This window comes from Narcine bancroftii, chromosome 3 (assembly GCF_036971445.1).
Source record: "Narcine bancroftii isolate sNarBan1 chromosome 3, sNarBan1.hap1, whole genome shotgun sequence".
Lineage (NCBI taxonomy): Eukaryota > Metazoa > Chordata > Chondrichthyes > Torpediniformes > Narcinidae > Narcine > Narcine bancroftii.
In genome coordinates, this window is record NC_091471.1 from 52,085,976 (window position 1) to 52,108,991 (window position 23,016).

At 39.2% G+C, this 23,016-nt stretch overlaps 1 long non-coding RNA gene across 1 annotated transcript; it reads right to left on the minus strand.

The window, feature by feature from the left end:
* Positions 1-124: 124 nt before the first annotated feature.
* LOC138756105 (uncharacterized) lies at positions 125-21,575 on the minus strand. The gene is made up of 3 exons (XR_011352749.1): positions 21,436-21,575; positions 19,653-19,687; positions 125-413 (listed from the first exon to the last, which is right to left on the minus strand). It is a non-coding gene; the product is annotated as an uncharacterized lncRNA (long non-coding RNA).
* Positions 21,576-23,016: the final 1,441 nt, after the last annotated feature.

Sequence of the window (23,016 nt, forward strand, 5' to 3'; positions counted from 1 at the left end):
CATCCAGAGCATTGGCAGCTTTAGTGAGACCACGTGGGGAGCTGCTGGGTCCATTATCTCTCAGTGTCACCAATGTAGCATGCGCTGCACTTGAAGTGTGGAACAAGAACGATACACACACGAGTCAAGGTTGAAGACTGATTTACTGCACTTCCAGCTCTGTTTATATTCAATCCCTGTCACTGATGACAGGATTAACGTCATCGCAGCCACTATTTCCTGCTGTGCAGGAAGTCACGCGGAACGACGGCTGTTGGTCCCTGCGGGGCCCTCGTGTTCGTCACTTTTGCCAGTAAATTTGTGAATTGGGTCACGTCTTGGTTCGCATGCTGCTACAACACAAACATTTCCTGCTTCCATTAAAAAGTATTTATTTGTGTGCTTACGAATGATAACGACATTTTATGATCCATCTAAAATAGTACCAAAAGTAAACATATCTTATCAGTTAAAGTCATGGACAATTTTACATAAAGAGTCTAAATTCAATAAATCTTGAACATAAAATATTGCAGACTGTTCATTAATAGTTTTGGACAATATGCTCATGCAATTTAAATATCCTGGTTATTTGTTGTACTTTGACTATTTCTACCAGATGGCACGAGCATTGGGTGCGATATTGTTTCCTGTGTCTTCTACCTTCTTTTTAAATTATGATTCTTTACATACCTTATTATTTAGCCGAAGTAGTGTTCTCAATATTCTCAGAATGTGAGAGATTTTGTGCAGCTTGATGGGGGAGAGATTGTTACTGTTTGTGATAACCTCCTGCTGCATATATGTTGCAAGCTGGGCTCAAAGGTCATGTGAAAAGGGGGTTTTTACAATAAAGCAGCAGCTTTAGTATCTTTAATTTTTTTTTTGAGGGAACCCAGTAATTGCCAGATTTATTGAATATAAGGGCTTGCAACCCTGTTAGTGCAGTTCCATACCTGCTGCTCTGCTACAATGCAGGGAATTTTTTGGATTCCAAGAACAGGCTTTCCCAATTTTTTTTCCTTCCCTTTCCATGATCTTTGATATAAGTACAGAAAAAAATATGATCTAGAGGCCCTTTGGAATATCCAGCTTTTCATGCTGATTCAGTTCAGCAGCGCTAGAGCTAGTTTATTTATGAACAGAGCAGTTGGGCCGGATTGTGGGGGCTGATTTATTTATTTTACAAAGCAAATTCTCAAGAGAATTTTTCTCAAGAGAATTCTGCAAGTGGGCATAAAAGTAAACAAGTCCTCTGGCCTGAATGCAATGCTGAAAGAAATGGTGAAAGTTCTAGCAGATGCATTTGCAGTAATTTGCTAATATTCTCTCTATTCTGGGCAGATCCCAGCAGCATGGAAGACAGCAAATGCAATACCACTTTTTAAGAAAGGAGGCAGATTTGCTTAATGCTCAGAGCTGGAAAAAAATGCTTCAATTTATCATTAAGGAAAGAATGAAGAGACATCTGGATGGAAATTGTTCCATCAGGCAGATGCAGCATGGATTCAGGAAGGTCAGAACATGTTTAACAAATGTACTGTAGTTTTTGAAGATATGAGTACAGTAGATAGAGGGGAACAGGTGGATGGTGTATACTTAGCATTTCAGAGGGCATTCAACAAGATGCCAGACAAAAAACTTCTGAATGTGGGCAAGCAGGTGCAGCAGGTAATGAGGAAGGTGAATGCTATGTTGGCTTTCATAGCGAGAGGATTTGAGTACAGGAGGAGGGAGATCCTGCTACAGCTGTACAGGGTCTTGGTGAGACCACACCTGGAGTACTGCATGCAGTTTTGCTCTCCTTATCTGAGGAAGGACATCCTCGCCATGGAGGGAGTTCAGAGAAGAATGACTTGAATATGAAGAAAGGTTGGATAGACTATGCTTGTATTCTCTGGAATTTAGAAGATTGAGGGGGGATCTTATGGAAACATATGAAATTCTTAAGGGTTTAGACAGACTTGTTGTTTCCAGTGCTGGAAAAAAAAACAGAACCAGGGGTCACAGTTTAAGGATAATGGGGAAGTTTTTTAGTACTGAGATGAGGAAAAATTTCTTCTTTCAGAGGGTGATGGATCTGAGGAATTCTTTGCCACAGGAAGTAGTTGATGCTGGTTCCTTGTCAATATTTAAGAGTAGGTTAGATTTGATCCTCTGTGGCTAAGAGGATCAAGGGGTATGGGGAGAAGGCAGGAACTGAATACTGATCAGCCATGATCATATTGAATGGTGGTGTAGGATTTAAAGGCCAAATGGCCTACTCCTGCACCCATTTTTTTATGTTTCTATGTTTCCATGTTTCTCTTTAAAAATACATGGAGTAGGGGATAATATATTGGCATAGATAGAGGATTGGCTAACCAATATGAGAGTTGGGATAAACAAGTCTTTCACTGATTGATAATCAATGGTTAGTGAGGCACTGAAGCGATCAGCGTTGGGCCCACAACTGATTACAATATATGTAAATTATTTGAAAGAGGGGATCAGTATAATGTATCTAAGTTTCCTAATGACTCTAAATTGAGTGGAAAAACAAATTACGTAGAGGAGAAAGATAGTCTGGAGGGGAAAAAAATTATAGGTAAGAGAGTGGGCAAAGGTTGGCAGATAGAGTACTGAATAATGTTTTTAAATATAATGTTATCCACTTTGGAAGGAAAAACAACAGATCAGGCTATTATTGAAATGGTGAAAAATTGCAACATGCTGTTGCGCAGAGAGCAGGGAGTAGATGAATTACAAAAATTTCATTTGCAGGTGCAACAGATAGTCTAGAATGAAAATGGGATGTTGTCCTACTTTGCTACAGGGTTAAATTTAAGATCAGGGCAGTTCTACAACTGCACAGGGGACTGGTAAGGCTGCACCTGGAGGATTCCATGCAGTTCTGGTCTCCTGACTTAACCCAGGTCGTACTGGCTTTAAAAGTGGTCCAAAGGATGTTTCCCAGGTTGATTCTGGAAATGAGGAGATATGGAAGAGTGTGGGGCTATTCTCATTAATGTTTTGAAGGTGGGGGGTTGGGGGGACAAAGAGAAATCCCATAAAATACATCCAATTATGAAAGAAATAAAGATAAAAGCAGGGAAGTTGTGTCCCCTGGAAAGTGAGACAAAAACTAGACGACCTCCAGATTCAGGGGAGTAGGCTTAAGACGAAAATGCAAAGACACTGCTTGTCCCTGAGAGTAGTGGATCTGTGGAATTCTCTCCTCACAGTTTGGCGGGCAGCAACCTCCTTGGAAGAAGACCGCAGAGCCCACCTCACTGACAAAAGGCAAAGGAGGAAAAACCCAACACCCAACCCCAACCCACCAATTTTCCCCTGCAGCCGCTGCAACCGTGTCTGCCTGTCCCGCATCGGACTTGTCAGCCACAAACGAGCCTGCAGCTGACGTGGACTTTTTACCCCCTCCATAAATCTTCGTCCGCGAAGCCAAGCCAAAGAAGAAAGCAGTAAAATATGCCTCATTAAATGCTTTTAAAGCACATAGAAATAGATATTTGAATGAGGGGAATCAGGGGTGAATTGGTGGGTCAGTGGAACTGAGTCCATAGTAAGATCTCCCCCTACCCCTTGCTGCTCCCGTCGCCTCTCCATTCCCTGTCTCCTTTCGCACAGACATGATCAATTCTACCTAATCCATTATCACATCCAATTAACACATTTAATGGTCTGGATTCCTCCGCCATTGTTGGAATGTTGAAATTTTCTGATATATCCTGCTTGTGCCCTATCTTTGTTTCCTTGAAGAAGAGCTCAGGGCCGAAACGTTGGCAATATATCTTTGTCTCCTACAGATGCTGAGAAGATCAGCTGAGTTCCTCCAGCATTTCAGTGTTTTTGCCATAGTAAGATGAGCCATGACCTTTTTGAATGGTGGAATTGAATAGAAATATTTGAGATATATCACGATTGTGCTCAATCTTATTGGCAAGACTGATAAGTGGTAAAATAAATAATTTTCCCAAGCTTATTTAAAATAATTTGTTCATATATGAGGGAGTAACTAAATTAATCAATTCAAGGAGAGTCAGGAGTTAAGTCATCGTACTTTCTTCCCTGCCCACTGATGCTGTTTGCTCGAACCCTACCATTAGATAACTGGCTTATCTCATCTGTGATATTTTCAGCATCTTTGTTTCTTTCTGTGAATAACTCAGAGTACAATTTAGTTGCTATGACAAGGTGTGTGGCCAAAATGATAAGCCTGACATTCGCTATGTTGAAACCTGGAATGAACTCATTACAGTTCAGTCATCTTAAAATCACACAGTTTTACCAGGTGACCTAGAAAACACTTGCTGATGCATTTATTTTTTTCTGAAATTTAACCTAGATCTGGCTCTGCACAGCTTGAAATAATGACCTCTCACCCACCCTAATCTATTGAATTGCAACAACCTATCAGCTGAACACAGTCCACTGCCTTTATCACCTAACATATCACAATTTGATCACCTAATGTTAAACTTGTATCAAACGTAGGGAAGCACTTACAAGAGCCATATGCAGAACATAAAAGCTAATGATCCTAAACAGACTTACAGCTTGTGATATGAACAGTTAATATTAAAAGATCATTATGTCTTTTTTTCCAGGTTAATAGTCAGAGGATATCCTTCCATGATTATTCCAAGAATAAAGCGTAGACTGCGAGTAACACCTTGCCATTTCTCATCCCTCTTATAGAAACAGGATCTGATGCTAGAGAGTCAGGGAAAGAACCATGTCTCCAACAGCTGTTCTTGAGTATGAATGTTCCCATTTGGTCAGCGACTCTCTGTTTCCACTTTGTCAGCGACCATCATTTCTCATTAATAGCATTTGTATGCCCGCTGTAGATGTGGTCACAAAGTATGTAATTGGGCCTGCTGCCAACACTATCATTTGCTGCATATGTTCAGGAGAACCAGTTAAGACCTGCATTAGGTGTGCTCTGCAGCTCGTTTTATAATATGCTTAACACTGTCTGTGATTTCAAGTCACTTTTCAGAAAACTGAGTACAAAAGTGGTTATCACACCAGTGTCATTTTTTTTAAGAGAGTGTGGTAATAGAGCTATGTTTTTGGTCAGAACTTAAAACCAAAACATTGCCTGCTTACTTAGGTGCACAGAAAAATTTCTTTTCTTTTCTTTCTTTCTTTTTTCTTTCTCTTCCTTCTTTCTTTTAATTTCTCTTTCTTATCCTTCTTTCAATCTCTTCCTTCTTTTTTTCCTTCTTTCTTTCTTTCCTACTTTTTTCTCCTTATTCTAATTTTTAAAAATACATAAAGAGCAGAAGTCTCTTGGCATGAAATATTTGCCGCTTTTCCATTAACTCAATTTAATGCCCAATGCAAGAGACAATTGACTAGAAATTTGTCATGTCCTTATCAGTGCTGGTCACTTTGCATTAGATCAGACCAGTCTAGAAATTCAACCAGACACATCCCAATACAAATTGTACTGTTAATTTGTTTTCCTTGCCTGATGCAAATAAAATGAAACCGTTCTTAAAGCAATGATTGTTGAGAGGATTGTTGGGAGAAGTTAGGCTGCATTGGTCCAAAGCATCCACAAGCAAAAATAAAATCTGTGAATGCTGAAAACTAGCAATAAAATAGAAAGTGCTGGAAACATTTGGAAGTTCAGGCCATATATATGGAAGAAGAAGCAGAGTTCACATAATCTGAAACACCTTTAAACTGAAGCAGTCACTCAACCAGGTTTCCATAGTACTGCTTTCTGGCAGATAGTAAAACTTAAAGGTTTCTGCCACAGCCAGCTTGAGTTTGGAATGAGAAACCTGTCTCAGGTAGGGCCATGTTAATGTATGTGCTTTCTGACCCTTCTGTGCCTTTCCTTAAGGCAGTGGTTCTCAACCTTTTTCTTTCCACTCACATACCAATTTAAGTATTCGCTATGTCATAGGCGCTCTGTGATTAGTAAGGGATTGCTTAAAGTAGTATGTGGGTGGAAAGAAAAAGTTTAAAAACCACTGTTTTAATTGTATCTATTTTATGTGCACCGTTTCATAACACCAAAGGAAATGGGCCAATGACATTTTATCTCAAGCAAAATATTTCAGTAATAATTGGGTCTAGAGCAGTGACTTTCAACTTTCCCTTCCCACTCACATACCACCTTAAGCAATCCCTTACTAATCACAGAGCACCTATGGCATAGGGATTACTTAAAGTGGCAAGTGAGTGGAAAGAAAAAGGTTGAGAACCACTGGCCTAAGGTAACAACTCCTATCTTCACCCAAGCTCATGAGTTTTACCTGACCATCCTATCTGCTGATCGATTGTTTAAGACTGTACTAGCCCTTATCACTTGACCCACTCCCCCAATGGGTAGTGAATACCTCATCCCTGGTAGTGATCACCTGATCCCACCTTTACTTCAGAATTTCAATCATCTAACAGAGGCCACAACCTTACCATCCACCTTTCAAATTTTGTTATGACAAAATTTACCCCCCCCCCACCCATAACTAACCAAAGCTTAGAAGGCTTCAGGTTAAGAACTGGTAAACGGGATTAGTTTATATGTGTACGATGGCCAGCATGGATTGGTGAGGTGAAGAGTTTGTTTCTATACTGTGTGACTCTATGTTACTCTGACATCCCACCTCAGTAGTGACAACAAACCCAGCCAACTAATGATCGCTGACAACCGATTTTCAATGCAACTCTTTCACAAATCGATAATCTGCAGCCAGTTCTCCATCTCTTTCTCTCATAATCCCCCCAGCTACACCTGGCTTCAAACTTAGTTAAAATCCTTTGTGCATTGAACAGATCATGTGAAGGTAAGTTTGTACTTATTCAAAGCTAAATTAGTGATGCCCGACATTTTGTACTATGGCTCACGAGTAAAATGGGCCTCGACATGCAGTGCGACAAAGAATCAATGTAGCTTCATGCACACAAAGTTGATTCCAGGGCCATGAATGAAAAATTGGTTAACTGGCTAGAAACCTAGACCTTAAAGAGCAAGAAGAATTTTGCAGTGATCAGTCCCAGATCTGAGTCTTTATCTTGTAGTAACATGCAATCTCACAAATGACTATGAAGATTTTAGCCGTAACCTTCTTCAGTAGTGTTTCTGTGTTACATCCGTGATTTACTTATTATGTGATAAGTTAAATTGGCAGATCTTTTAGCAGAAATGAAGGAATCGGCATGGCAGGGTAGATGATCACTTTCTGTGTTGGCACAAAGCATGCTATAGCAAACTATCCATGCTTTATACACACAGTTTGCTTTGCCAAATGTTTTTAGAAAAGGTGTGGAGAAAAATAAATGTACATGCTCCAGGTTAAATTGTCCTGCTCTTATACCACTCTACCATCAGAATATGTTTTAAAATAAAAATCCTTTAATTCTTGAAGGTATTTATCACAATAGGGCATGGCTTTTTAACATAAATTAAGTCACTGAACACAAAATATTATATGACAAGAAGCAGTTTTGCCATTCATCAAGTTTCAAGCCTACTTCTCTTTAGCAATACAAACAAATCAGTAATTGCATGCGATCCTTCAGATGTTTCTATCATCTATAATGGTTGATAAAAGTGGTTGAAAAACATCTAGAGAAATTGCAAATGAAATTAACCTGCTCAGGAAAGTGAACATTGGTTTTTTTTATGCCTTCGGGTACAAAGAAAATGTTTGATGTTGATGGATGAGTCAGAATGATTGCATTCCACAATTGATCAAGGAAACATTTGGTCTCCTTCAGATATTTGATCAAAATTAGAGCTGAAGCTTCTTTGCCTGACGTGGCTTATTCTGATAGACTGAGCATTTATTTACTCATTAGTCAAACGTTGCATTAAAAAAAAATTCCTTATATTTAATTTACAACTAATAGTGTAACATTTATTGTGGAGCTATTTTTGCCTTTCCAAGCAGCACAGGGAACATAGAGATAATCCCTAAGAAAAGGGAGCAGGCGTAGGCCATCTGGCCCATCAAGCCTGCAACTAGTAGACTGCCACAGGGATGTCTGATGATTCCACTGTTGCTTGTTTTATTTATTAATGATTTGGATGAGAATGTGGGTAGCATTGAATAAGAAGTTTGCAGGTGATTCCAAAATGGGCGAGATAGTGAATAATAAGGAAGAATGCTTCAGGTTACAGCACAATTTAGATTATCTAGGAAATATGGGCAAAGGAATGGCATATAGCATTTAACTAGCATGAGTGATGCATTTTGAAAACTTTAAGCAGAACAGAACATCCATGGTGAATAGAGGAAGGTTGTTGAACAGAATGACCTAGGTATACAAATCCATAGTTACCTAAATGTGTCAACACAAGTAGACAAAGTGGTGAAGAAAGCATATAGTACACTCATTTTTATTGGCTGAGACAATGAGTGCAAAAATTAGAACATAATGTTATAGCTGTATAAAATGTTAAGCCACACTTTTACGGTTTTGTTCACCACTCCTTGAGAAAGATTTGATACAGCTAATCATTATTCACAAGGATATTGCCTGGATCGGAGGGTTTGAGTTATCAGGAGAGATTGAAGAGGCTGAATCGATTTTCTCTGGAACAAAGAAGCCTGAGAGGTGACATGTTAAAGGTATATAAAATTATGAGAGATGTGGATAGGGTCTGTTTCCAATGGTACGGGTGTTTAAAACTAGAAGGATAGATTACGGTAAGAGGGAGGAGCTGTAGAGAGATTAAAAATCCAAAATATTTCCATCATTTGAAAATGTGAGAGATGGGAAAATTGATCTAAAATTATGAACATGGAAGAAACTAAAGTTCATCAGTAAAATGGCTGTAACCAGTTCAAACAGGATAAGCTTGGGGGGTTAGGATGCAGGAAAGCAGAGTCAGCACGATTAACATAAGAATCTTCTAGTCTTTGTGACAAGACCATAAGACTAAGATAAGGAATGGTAAGGTACAATAGAATGTAGGAAGTTGAGGTAGTCTGGATCAGATAAGGGTCTCCTAGCCCTGGACAGAAGTACCAAGTCATACATTTCTAATTAGCTAACCATACACAGATTTATACATATGAAATTAGCCAACCCTAGATAGAATGAGTCAACTCTGCATATCAAGAGACTGTAGCCCAGAGAATCAGGAAGGTGTGAATAAGGACAATGACATGATGGGGCACCCACAGGATACCCCCTGGTCCTCCAAGTGTACTGAAACTGCACGTAGGCAGGAAGGATTACCTATGCCAAACCCATCCAGGGGGCAGAAGAACGTAAGGGGGAGGGCATTCTGATACTGAAATTGACTGTATAAAAGTTGGGTGAGCCCCAGTATGTGTGTGTATTCCCAGGGTAAGGGGAAGCACCCAACTTTGCATTGTTGTAGTAATAAATGTTCTTTGTTCTCAATTTTTGTCTCGAGCAATTTCTTTAAAGGTACTTTAATTCCTAACAAATGGGGGCTCGTCCGGGATCACACTCCCTCCACTGACAGAGTACCCCGACGACGAGAGTAGGTGCACCCCGGCTGATTCAGCTGGACTCACGGGCGACGGGTGGCTGGTCAGTGGAAGAAGCGAGTGATATCCGAGAAGAGGCATTGAGAACAAATGGCGGAAGGAAGCGCGCTAGAGTAGTACTACTAGAACTCGGTAAGAGTGTTTTACTTGTTCCTAAGCATGGGAATAGCGGGCAGTAAAGATGAGAGTCCTGACACAGGACGTGACCACCAGATAGCTACGTACAGCCCGGTTGGGTTGATGTTATCTGAGTGGGGCACAGGAAAGACCCGTGGTAAAGACAAACTGACGATGGTCAGGTATTGTTGTATTGAATGGGTTAAATACCCGGTTAAAGGGAGCTCCGTGTACTGGCCAAAATTCGGATCCGAGGATGAATGGATGTGTAAAGCTTTGAACCTATGGCTCTATCAAAACCAGAAAGACAATGTTGAGAGCAGGGAATATGCAGCCTGCTGGCTCAAGGGATCCATTGAACAGCTGGTTTTGAATGAGAAAGAATTCAGGGATAAGAGAGAGGAGGAACCTTTTGTCCCTGAATCACAGGGTTGGGATGTGTTACATTCCCTCCCTCCACCTTATGTTCCTCCTATGCCGGCTCCTATCTTTCCTTCCCCTCCTATAACCTACCCTTCTGCACCTTCCCCACCTCCCCCACCACTAGAGAAGAGAGAAGAGAGCAGGAGTGGTATGATAACTTGCTCACAAAGCACTCGATTACCACCTCTGTTGACAGGAGAGAGAGGTAACTTTAATTCAGAACAGCGTGAGACTCTTCAGGAAGAAAGGGCAGAACCCTTTGATTCATTTCCCAGGGAGCAGGAACCCAGACCTAATAAGCTAAGAAACCAACTGGATGAGACCACTGTGGGAAGTTCCCACGGGAGAGGGTCTCGGTTTCGTAAATGTGCCCCTGACCAGTACTGAAGTGCGCAACTTTAAGAAAGAACTGACCTCCCTGATAGAAGATCCCCAGGGATGTGCCGAACAGTTAGACCAATTTTTGGGACCAAATATATATACAATATGGGGGTCTCGACATAGAATCCCCAGCAGGGGAACAATTGGTACTAACAGGTTTTGTTACCAACTCAGCCCCAGACATTAGGAGAAAATTACAAAAGACAGAAAATTGGCATGAGCAGGGAATAACCCAGCTTCTACAGATCACACAAAAAGCATTTGTCCAGACATCTGAGGATAAGCAGAAAGCAAAGGCTAACATTTTGATGCAAGCAGTTAAAGTAATAGTAGATGAGTAACATGGAAAAAGGCAGGGACTGTGTGCCAGCTCCTGAATGTTGGGAGAAGTGCAGGGAGTGAGAGAGTAGAGACCAGAGATAATTTCATAAATCACGACTTCCCACTTCAGTCACTGACCAATATTGATTAAAATTCATGCTAAAAATTAAATGTCATAAATGATTGTTTTTCAATACTGTAGATTTAGCGAATTTAACTACCAGTTAATTCCAATTTATGAAATAAATTGTATTCAAATGTGATTTTGCACAGGGAGTACCTGAGAGTTGTGATGTTATAACATTTGCAGGGAGAAATGTTTGCGCAAATAGGGTGAGTTCTACACGTCTTATTTTAAGTGTATGTAAGATAAAGAAAGGATCTGATGTGTAAAGTGGCTGGTTCAGCCAGTTGAAGGGGGATTGTGCATGTCCCTTTAAGTGCACTGTGGCACTTGAAATTGAGGCTTCAGGCTCTTGTCTTGCAGTTAGAGGTATGGAGCCCTATCAACACATTTAATACATTTCTTCTACACATTCAGCAGTCAAGGTCCGTGAGTTTAAAGATCACCCACCTCTGGAGAATAAAGATACCTCTGGGGATTCCTATGGGGATTCCTATAAGTTTAATCATTCATTTCTCTGGTGCATTTTCCTCTGGAGTGAAATTAATGCCTCAGCACAATTTCTCTGTATTGCCGCTGTTATTTAATTCATGATAACTTTCCCCCATTCATCAGGTTTATATTTAAATCCGGTAGTGCGGAAGTTACATTGTAAATAATCATGGAGGTAAACCCTGCGCAACTGGATTCAACTTAATGGAGAAATAAACCTGCGAACTGGTCTATGGTGCTGTGTGAGTACTGCAATAGGTGGAATATGATTTAAATTGGTGGCATAGTTCAGAACAATTGGGTGCATAAGAATAATATCATTAAGAACTCACAGATCTTGTACCAGATGCTATTCAGTACATCTTGACTTAAGGACTGGAGAAATTGGCATGTTAGAATGAGATTGGCATGGTACCAATATTTCTTGATTCAATAATGACTCCACAAGCTCCAGGATTCATGCAGCAGAACTTTTAAGTGGAATATAATAGAAACTAGCCTGTACTTAAATTATTGTGTGTGCAATCTTCATAAGAACATCTTTTAACTTTTTTTGGTGCCTGTTTTACAGACTGTTTTAAATAAGGCCAGCTCCTGTGAGCTGTGGCACAAGGCATTTTACTTAAGGCAGAACTAAAGGTTGAATATGTTTCAAGTTCTCTTGCAGGGGCTCTTGTGCTGCAATGTCTGTTATGTACTCACTCTAACAAATTGGAGGGTTGTGCCCCATACAGACAAGCAGCTCCAACTGCATTTTAATAAGGTCTAACATATTCAAAACCCATGCAAATATGGTTTGTGTTTCATTTTACAATTTTTACACTAACACAAAGGAAAGTCAGATTGTTATTCATTTTATTAAAACCTGGCGATTGTGTTTATGTAAAAGCATGGCAAGAGGATCAACTAAAACCTGCCTGGGATGGTCCCTTCTGTGTACTTTTAATTACAGACACCGCAGTAAGAACAAGAGAGAAAGGCTGGACCCACATTCAAAGAATTAAACCAGCTTCTGAACCACAACATCACAACACACAGATTCAAACCTCAACCTGGCGTGCAGTTCCTCATCCATCAGACCTGAAACTTACACTGCGCCGTGACAAAGTGCCGTAATGTTACATTTTTTTTTCGTTTCTTTAATGGTTTATTCAGTTATTGTTGTATTTTATTGCTGTTTTCAATGAGCTTTACATTTTTTGTGGTTTATTCAGTTATTGTTGTATTTTATTGCTGTTTTCAATGAGCTTTACATTTATTGTGGTTTATTCAGTTATTGTTGTATTTTATTGCTGTTTTCAATGAGCTTTACATTTATTGTGGTTTATTCAGTTATTGTTGTATTTTATTGCTGTTTTCAATGAGCTTTACATTTATTGTGGTTTATTCAGTTATTGTTGTATTTTATTGCTGTTTTCAATGAGCTTTACATTTTTTGTGGTTTATTCAGTTATTGTTGTATTTTATTGCTGTTTTCAATGAGCTTTACATTTTTTGTGGTTTATTCAGTTATTGTTGTATTTTATTGCTGTTTTCAATGAGCTTTACATTTATTGTGGTTTATTCAGCTATTGTTGTATTTTATTGTTGTTTTCAATGAGCTTTACATTTATTGTTGTTTATTCAGTTATTGTTATATTTTATTGCTGCGTTCAATGGGTTTTACTTTCATTGTTGTTTTACTCATTTTTTGGAATATTGTTCGTTAATGTTTTAAGTCCCCCTGGAATAGGGGCAGCAGAGGTTACAATTGTGCTCCTTTAGAATGTAGACAGGGCATAGATTTAATGTATAGTCATAGTGGGATATGGGTTAACAAGGGATTCCAATACGGACCAGGGGAACTGAACAGCTTTAGTGGAGTACATCTAATTTGTATCTTAGCCTACACAGGTATTAAAGACAGGAGTTTTGAAGCGATAGCACAAAGGACATGGTGGGACAAAGACAGACAGAATGGTAGTCAGGATTGTACATGTAACAGAGAGAGAGAGAGAGAGTTAATACATATGCTAATGTACACAGACAGGCTGCAACTCACAAGTTCAATGATATATATGCTAATGTTAGCAGACAAGCTGCAACACACAGTTAAATCACAAGAAACAATCCCCCCCAACTTGGTCACTTTTCATCACCCCGTGAAGGGGAGCACCAGTTTCCAACAACGTGAGCTGCTTGACACTTTAATATCAGGCTCCAAACAGCCTTCGGAGATCGGTAGCCCTAGGGTTCGGGGCTGAAGAGGACATCAGATACTAGCCACAATTCAACGGAACCGCCTGACTACTCGTTCGCTGCTGAAGGCAGCGTTTCTCACAGACTTCGTCAGGACAATGCTTACAAAAGTCGGGTGACACTGCTTCAATGTTTCAACGTGAATCTGCCCATGCCCATGTTCAGACGTGACAACTTCGGACTGATGTGGGATGGACTAGACTCTTTACTGAGAACTGGAGCCTGATACTCGCAACCCTAATAAGCAGCTGGACTCGCTACTCTGATCTTCATGGTGCTCCCCTACCTAAAAAACTCTACACAGATATTACAATTCGGTTATTGACCAGCTGGGTAAAACTACACCTTACACTTGAAAGATCAGTATTACTGATCTAAAAGAAAAGTGAGGAAGGGGGGGGATCAGTCACACTGACACTAGTAGCCAAAGATCAGTAACACTGATCATGGTGAAAGATCAGTATTACTGATCTAAAAGAAAAGTGAGGATTGTGAGAGATGGGAAAATTGATCTAAAATTATGAACATGGAAGAAACTAAAGTTCATCAGTAAAATGGCTGTAACCAGTTCAAACAGGATAAGCTTGGGGGGTTAGGATGCAGGAAAGCAGAGTCAGCACGATTAACATAAGAATCTTCTAGTCTTTGTGACAAGACCATAAGACTAAGATAAGGAATGGTAAGGTACAATAGAATGTAGGAAGTTGAGGTAGTCTGGATCAGATAAGGGTCTCCTAGCCCTGGACAGAAGTACCAAGTCATACATTTCTAATTAGCTAACCATACACAGATTTATACATATGAAATTAGCCAACCCTAGATAGAATGAGTCAACTCTGCATATCAAGAGACTGTAGCCCAGAGAATCAGGAAGGTGTGAATAAGGACAATGACATGATGGGGCACCCACAGGATACCCCCTGGTCCTCCAAGTGTACTGAAACTGCACGTAGGCAGGAAGGATTACCTATGCCAAACCCATCCAGGGGGCAGAAGAACGTAAGGGGGAGGGCATTCTGATACTGAAATTGACTGTATAAAAGTTGGGTGAGCCCCAGTATGTGTGTGTATTCCCAGGGTAAGGGGAAGCACCCAACTTTGCATTGTTGTAGTAATAAATGTTCTTTGTTCTCAATTTTTGTCTCGAGCAATTTCTTTAAAGGTACTTTAATTCCTAACAAAAATAAATGTTTCCTCTCTTTAGCCCTGAATGGCCACACCATATACTGAGGTTTTACACACCCAGGCAAAGGAAACACCCTGCCAATATACATTGTATTTTGTTAAGATCTGTATACATTGTGAATGTTTCAATGAAGTCATCCCTCATTTTTCTGAACTCTAGAAAATATACGCCTACCATTCTGAATCACTCCTCATACAACAGACATACTTTCCCAGGAAGCAGATTGGTAAGTCTTCATAGCATTGGCTGTATAGTAATTACATATTCTTTTTTTGATGTAAGGAGATCCAAATTTTATTCAATGTTTCAGATGTGATTGTTCCAATCATTTTTGCTATTGCATTCATCTCCTCTTGCAATAGAGGCCCAATGATTGCTGGCCTTCCTGTCTACTGTACGTTAACTTACAGTGACATGTGTAAAAGACATCGATATCCATGTATCAACATACCCCAATATATCACCACCTAACAAATACTAAGTGTTTCTATCTTTTCTAGATAATCTCATATTTCCCCATTTTGTGCTCCAACTTCACATAAGGTAGTGAAGAACCTTTTGATACCTCTTTGGATTTAATATATTTGCGATATCACCACATAGTTTTATGTCATCAACAAACCTGTTGATCCTCCTAGCCACATTGTTGAAATAAATTGTGAATAGCTAGGCCCCAATAACTGGTTCTAGTGGAACCCATCTAGTTACCACCTTCTACTGGAGAATAATCTGTTTAATCTTCAATCAGTCACATTCTGTCAGTTAAGTACACAAGCATCATTTCCCATGCAGTGTGTGACCTCAATTATGTGCAGAAATTTGTGCCTAGGAAATTTGAGGTGAGAGTTCCTGGGATCGGTATATGGATGACAGACCCTGGAGTCGAGAATGGTTTGGATGATTAACACCATTACGATGCAGGCATTTTATTGTGGAATCCGCATCATTCTCAATGTAGTCAGGCTAATTTAAAGAGGCAATTTGGTTGAGGACATAGAATATAAAACATTACAGCACAGTACAGTCCCTTGTTATGCTAACCAATATATACCTACCAAAAAAAAAACTAAACCCTCCATAGCCCACAGCCCTTTATTTTTCTTTCATCTATGTGTCTGTCTAAGAGTCTCTTTAATACCCCTATTGGTCCAGCCTCTATGACCACCCCTGGCAAGGCATTTCAGGCACTCGCAACTCTCTAGGTAAAAGATGTACCCCTGTTGCCTCCCCTAAACTTTCCTCCCTTTGCTTTGTACAGATGTCCTCTGGTGTTGGCCACTCCTACCCTTGTAAAAAGGACTAAAACTTAAAATATAAAATTGCAGTTAAAATCCCAGTTGGAATTACAATGGACAGTTTCAGGCTGTATTTGGAATGCAGCTGAGGAAGAAGAGAGGGGAGAATACAATGTTGTAATTGACATTGTTGCAATGTATTGCTCTTCCATAATTATCCTTGAATTTTTCAAGATTCAATTTATTGTCATGGTAATAAAAGTGTCACATTACATGAAATTTCTTTTTGCCTGCTGCAAGGAAGACAGATTCGCCACCGGCAGGAATTGCCTAAGTGCCTCTTACAGTCAGAGAGAGAGAGAAGCAAAAGAGTGTCCATAGATTTGCTTCTGCAGCCTGTTGGAATCTAGGGGTTAAAACATTATGAAATAAATGATTAATCAATAAGTTTATTTGTACTGCATGAGTCAGGGAAAGAGGAATGTGGCTAAGTGGCTGTCACAGCATGGAGCAAAGTTGGCTGAACAAAATTGGCTGCTCCCAAGATACAGGGAGAGGATATGCATAAAACGAATTAGGAGGAATGCTCAACTGAAGGAGGTGGGAAGTAGCACAGGAGACACAGGCCAGATCAGAACAAAGAATGGCCCGCAAGAATCAAAGGGAATGGAAAACCAGTCTAGGAGGAAGATTAAGGCACGAGGAGGTGTTAAAGAGAACAGCAGAAATTGGCCAGACAGGGACCGTATGGTGATTAGAAATATCTGGGGATGAATTAATTTCAGATCTAAACAACAGGATAGTCTGGCCTGGAGGATTAACATGGGAAGGCTACACCCCAGAAATCTGCAAAACAGGAGATGACTTGTGATAACCCTTATGCAAAAAGATCTAGCAGGGAAAACAACTTTTGTTCTGTGTGATAAGATTGACCTATATAAACTGTGCCAACTGGACAATAGGGGTCAGTCTCGGGGAGTAGCTCACTGGCAGGTGACCTATGAACTAACAGACTGACCCAGAGCTCTGTTAAGTTTTATTCTTGTGCTGTGCTGTGCTGTGTGGTGTAATAAACTGACTGTTGAACCGAATACCTTCTCCTATCACTTCATTCAACGAACGCGCTGGACTCAGTTCACACATAGACTAAATTAAGAGTAAATAAATTAAAGCCAGAGTCCAACAAGCCCCCGCAGCCACACAGTGTCCAGTCCAAATCAATGACAACCCGAGCTCCAGATCTGAGCCTCCGACACGGTCGGGGACTCTCCAGCACGCTCAACTCCTCCTCACATTCTGGTTCTGATACCTGGTACCTATCCAGCCAGCTCAAGCCAGTCTCCAGCAATCCGCAGCCTGATGCGAGTCTCCTGGCAGCAGTCCACAGCTTCCGCGGGTTCCTCGGCTCGAGGCACAGCAGCCATCCACATGCACTGGACCCTCAGCCACAGAACCCCCTCACTGGTCCGCCGCCATGACCACCATCCCAGCGGGTCATCTCCTTCACTTCTCCCTCTGAGACGGTGCGCGACCTTCCTGCCTTCAGGTGCCCTGCTCCAGTCCTCCACTTCTCTGGAGTCTCCAGCCCCTTGTGGCTGCTGCCAATTAATAGACACTACCATCTTTGGTCCAGACCCGGGGTCACAGGATTTGAACTAAAACCACTGTCGGGTCCCTCAACGGGCCGTACAAAGCCCATGAGGAGCTGATGCAGTCGACTGGATGGCTGAATCCTGATGGAGCGCTGCATCTCTGCTCCTTCGCTCCCCGCAGTTCGTCACCAGCGGCAACACTGCTGCCACAGCAGCTCCGGCAGCGCCACCATCTTTGGACATTTGAATTAAGCAGGCCGTTAGAACCAACCGCATTGAGCAGGCCATTAGAATCAACCTCATTGAACAGGCCATTAGAATCAATCACCATTGCTGGGTCTGATCAAAAATAGCCAGGCATGTAAGGACAACAGATTTAAGGGATCTAGATGCATTTTTATGGAAACTCCACAGCTTTTTGAGAAAATCTTCATTTTCATTTTGAAATTTAATTTCCTTGTCCACCTCTGTGACATTTCAATGTCTTCACAGCAGTGGTTTAAAGTCTGGTTGCTTGTACATCTACTGAACTACTCTCTATCATAACTTTTTGTTCCCTGGAATGCTTGATTGTACAGTATAGGGATCTGCAGCAATAAAGACTTGAAAAGTAGGTCTGTTTTCATGAGTTGAGAGGTTGGTATCAAGAGATGATTAGAACGATGAAGGGATTAAGCAGAGTATTTAGAAACAGAATGGAATCCAGAAGCACCAAAACATGTATGTAAGAGTAAAAGCTTGTGATTCAGGGCAGACAGCAAAAGAAAGATATATATCCCGAGTGTTATGATTCCATAGGTTGTGAATGAAGCAGAACCATTTAAGCAGGAAGGTTCCTCCAAGCTGATTTCATTCCTTTGTCGCATCAGCAGTGGGAGAATTTTTTTTTTCACTCTCAGTAAGTAATTCAACAGTTTCAAGTAAGTTTCTGAATCATGCCTATTTTGGTAAGATAAATAGCTGAGAAAAGTTGAAAAAATTGAGTCAGAGATTCAATTACACATGGAGTAAATATTAGTGATCAATTAAATGATAAGCATGGCCTGGTTAGCCTAAATACTCTTATTTTGCATTGTTTTAAATATAATTCCACAATGATGGAGAAAGAAAGATAAATACCAAGTATATGTAACCATAAGATAAAATTTCAAAAGAATGACCAGATTATTTTTACCTAATTTTCCATCTTGCACACAATATATATTTCATATTACCTGTAATAAAATACTAAGAAAAAAATTACCATGAGGAAATATCCTTTCGGTTCTTAACTCAGCACATTCTCTGATTTAAATTACATTTGGTTTACATGAACACTGGCAATGGTTCAAATTTTCAAAATGTATGCCTTGTTTTATTTTAATCAAAATATTTGGAGTTTTGAATGTACTCCATATTTTCATTACAAGCAATAAAATGATGCTCACTTCAGAAAAATGATTTACCATCTTATATGACATTAAAAGCTCTCTTATTCCCAAATTGACCTTTCCAGTGAGTTACTGAGTTTGGAGAGATATCTTTCCTGAGACTGTCTAGGCATTCAGGAACAATAATCAAGTGAAGGATGATTCCGTTAATGCTCAGTCATCCAAATCCCACCCACCCCACTTCTGTGGTTTCTCTCTGGAAGCGATACCACCATCCAATTCATCCGGCCAATTATAAATGCAAATGATGGGAAAACAACATTCAACTTTTTGCTTTCAATGGTGGCTGCCAAGAGTTCCTGGAATCCAGATTTGCAGACATCCCCATTTTGCTGGGCAAAATTTTTATTTTTTAAAATTAATTTGAATAAGGAATTGATATATAATACACTGACAGGATTGTCATAAACATCTGTACTCAGATTCAATGGCAGGAACACATTGTTTTAGTTTGCAATTTATATAATCCCAACATAATTTTCCTTCCTGCTTTTGCTTCATTAAAATATATTTTTTTTTGTATTTTCTCCAACTCTAATTCATATAAACATAGAATTTCTTCCTTTTTTGACATTCTTTTCCTCCTCCAATTTACAAACTTCTAAAATCAAAATTTGGTATCACTTAATTACAATTTCATGATAAAACTTACTTCCTGATTTAGCCTTTTCAACCTTGTTGTTCTCTCTGTATCAATGACAATGCAAAATATAATAACTGCTGCCTATTTCAACTAATCAGGTTGCATGATGTTAATAACAGACATGTTAAAGAATTGATATAAATTTCCATTGAATATTATTTTAGCAATCATTTTGCAGATCAATTGGTTGGTTATCACTTTACTTAAACAGGAGTGAGGGAATTTTCAAACATGTGCCGATATCATGCCACCTGTGCATTTTCAGCTTTCCTTCTAAAATTCAGTGCAATCTCAAAGTTGCACTATTTCCAGTAGTTTCATCCATAGAACATTGAATCTTGTTTATAATCCTCATTAAATTTTTTTGCTCAGGTTTAATATTTGTAATTGTAGCCCCGAAATTGATCTCCTTACAGGTTATCCAATCGTTGAATTTATCATAAGTTTTAAATGTAGATTTTTCTTTTGGTGATATCTGAATTCATCAAACTGAAAATTAGAATTAGTATTCTGATTTTCTGATTGTTAACTGAATGTACTAATTCAATAACTTCATCCACACAGTAGATGTAGAAATTCAACCTCCCGTCTATTATCTGTTTATGACCATATATGTCTGATAACTTAAGTAAGAAAGGATTATAGAATTCTTTGGTGTCAAATTGAATATTTTTGCAACTGTGGTGTAAGGTTAAATGGTGTAATTACTGGTGTAATTCATTAATTATTCTATATTTTAACAAAGAGTTTGGTTTCAGTCAAAAAAACATAATTCTTTTCATCATTTTACACTACAACACTTGCACTTTTATTGCCAAGCTTTGTGGGAATTCTATTTTTTCAAAATAGTTTTTGGTTATAATCTATAAAATTTTATGTAGTTCTATTGTCAAAACCTTGAAATTGATCATATTTTTTAAATTAATCTGCATTTCTCCTGGAGACATTGCTTTTTTTCTGGATTTGAATTCTAAGCAAGTCAGTAGCTCTCTTATTCTCAGATGCAATGAACAAGTGACGGCTGTTTGCAACATACCATCACAATTCAATTCATATGTAATAAATATTGGTAGCTATCTTTTTAACATAGATCATGCTAAAATTCCCAATGAGACAAAGGTGATGCATTTTGTGTATTTATTACACGTCAATAAAAAAGAATCTTGAAGGAGCAGGATTTCGTTGATTTTACCCTGCTTGAACTTGGTGTGAGTTTAATCCTTGGGTGCGGTGTGCCTCCATTTATTAAAGAGACTGAGGAGATTTGGAAAGTCATCAGATACTCTATTGAACTTCTATAGGTGCACTGTGGAAAGTGTAGTGGCTGGTTCTGCCACAGCCTGGTTTGGCAATTCAATTGCACAGGAATGCAGAAGGGGGCAGTAGTTAGCAAATATAGCCAGACCCATCGCACCTCCCATCTATTACAGACATCTATGTATGGTGTTGTCTCAAAAAGGCAATTGATATCATAATGGACACCCATCCCCTTGATCACAACCTCTTCTCACTGCTGCCTGTATCTGTAGCTTCAAAACCACAACCTCTAAGTTCATGAACAGCTTCTTCCAACAGCCATTTAGTTCTTGGAACTCCCCTGCTGCTCTAATCATGGACTGCTCCGATTGCACCAAAGACTGTCTATTCTTGCAAATCACTTTTTTTAACACTAAGATTACTATGAACAAGTGACGGCTGTTTGCAACATACCATCACAATTCAATTCATATGTAATAAATATAGGTAGCTATTTTTTTTAACACTAAGATTACTATGTATATTTATTACTTACCAGTATTGTTTCTTTTAACTTAATTTAGTTTTCTTTACCCGTTTACCCAAAGCAAGTAAGAATTTTGGTGCATATGTATATTGTGCATGATTCATTTTCTTTAGAGGAAGATTTCTCACTTCTCCGGAACTTGACATTTTCTGCTTCTAAATAAATAAAGAATGAATAGCACCAATAATTCCATAATTTTCATGAATTCAAATAGTCTCTGTTTCATCAATCTATTACAAATTGGGTGTGATGGAATGATGTTAACCATATGTCAGCTGTGTATGACTGTGGGAGTGGGAGCACCTCTATGCCTGGGTAAACTTACATCATGTTTCCTTTTATTTTCTTGGAACAACAGAGAGACAGATGCAATACAGCTGCAAGATAGTGAAGAGAAATTAAATTGAATGTCATAAGTTTTCCCCATCCCCACTCCATCTTTGAGTAACGTAACACCCACAATTGAAAAGGTGTAAAGGAGAAGAGGGTTCCATTCTAATTATTTTAGTCTAGGTACAAGTATGTATCGGATAAGGTCAGGAATAACTCTTTCAGTTTCTCTCTCTCTCTCTCTGACTTTCATTTTGTGTCTGGATAAATCTGCTTCTTCCTCACAGCACAGCACATCTTCAGGAGGTAAACCTGAGTTTTATGATGTTCTTAGTACTCATAGGAAAACCTTACCCACAATTTCATCCTACACTTGAACACAATTGAGGTCAAACAATAATCTGCAACCAAAGCAAAATCACTTTTATTAGTGATATTTTTGCACACTGTGACACACTTGAGTTATTAATCTTTACGATAATATTTAATAATAAAGTTATTTGGTGGGTATGGACAGAGAAAGGCACACATTACATCATTTTAAAGCAGATATTGAGGCTCCCTCAAGTGGGAACCATCAAAGCCTTATCGTTGTTCAATTGGAAGTTTGTTTGCTCAAAGGGACAGATTGACTGTTACTTCATAGCTGTAAGCAGTTTGGTTATTGTTCTCCATTGAAACCTGGAAAAATGATGTTTACTTAGAAAGACATCTGATCAAACAGAGGATCATTTGTTTGTTGACTCATCTTTCTGAAGAAATGGAACTTCAAACAGAGAAAACAGTGATGTCATGTCATGTGACAAGACACTTCAAGAAAGCGTCTATAATATTATGAACCAGATCATCTGAGGTAAAAAAAACAGTAAAATTCAGTGAAAAAAATAACTGCTATATATTCTTTTTGTCAAGAAGGATTACAGAATCAAAGTGGCTTCAGAAAGACATTTTGACTGTCTTTTGTTAAGAGAGAGCAGCGTTGATGGAGCTTTTTGTAATGGCCATATCACTTAAAACCCTTGCCTGAGTTTGTGAAATCATCATGGAAATCACAAGTTCCATAACCTTCATGCAAGAGAGAGGAATTGTGGAAAAAGTGATTCACATGAAGAAATATTTCCCTGAAAGCAAGTCTACAAGAATTTGTGAGTTTTAAGAAGCCTGATGTCTCAGTGTCTCAACTACATAATTACTTTTGAATAACAGTGTAAAGACCCTGAGTTTCAACACAAAAGATTTCTAAGACTGAACTTTAAATGA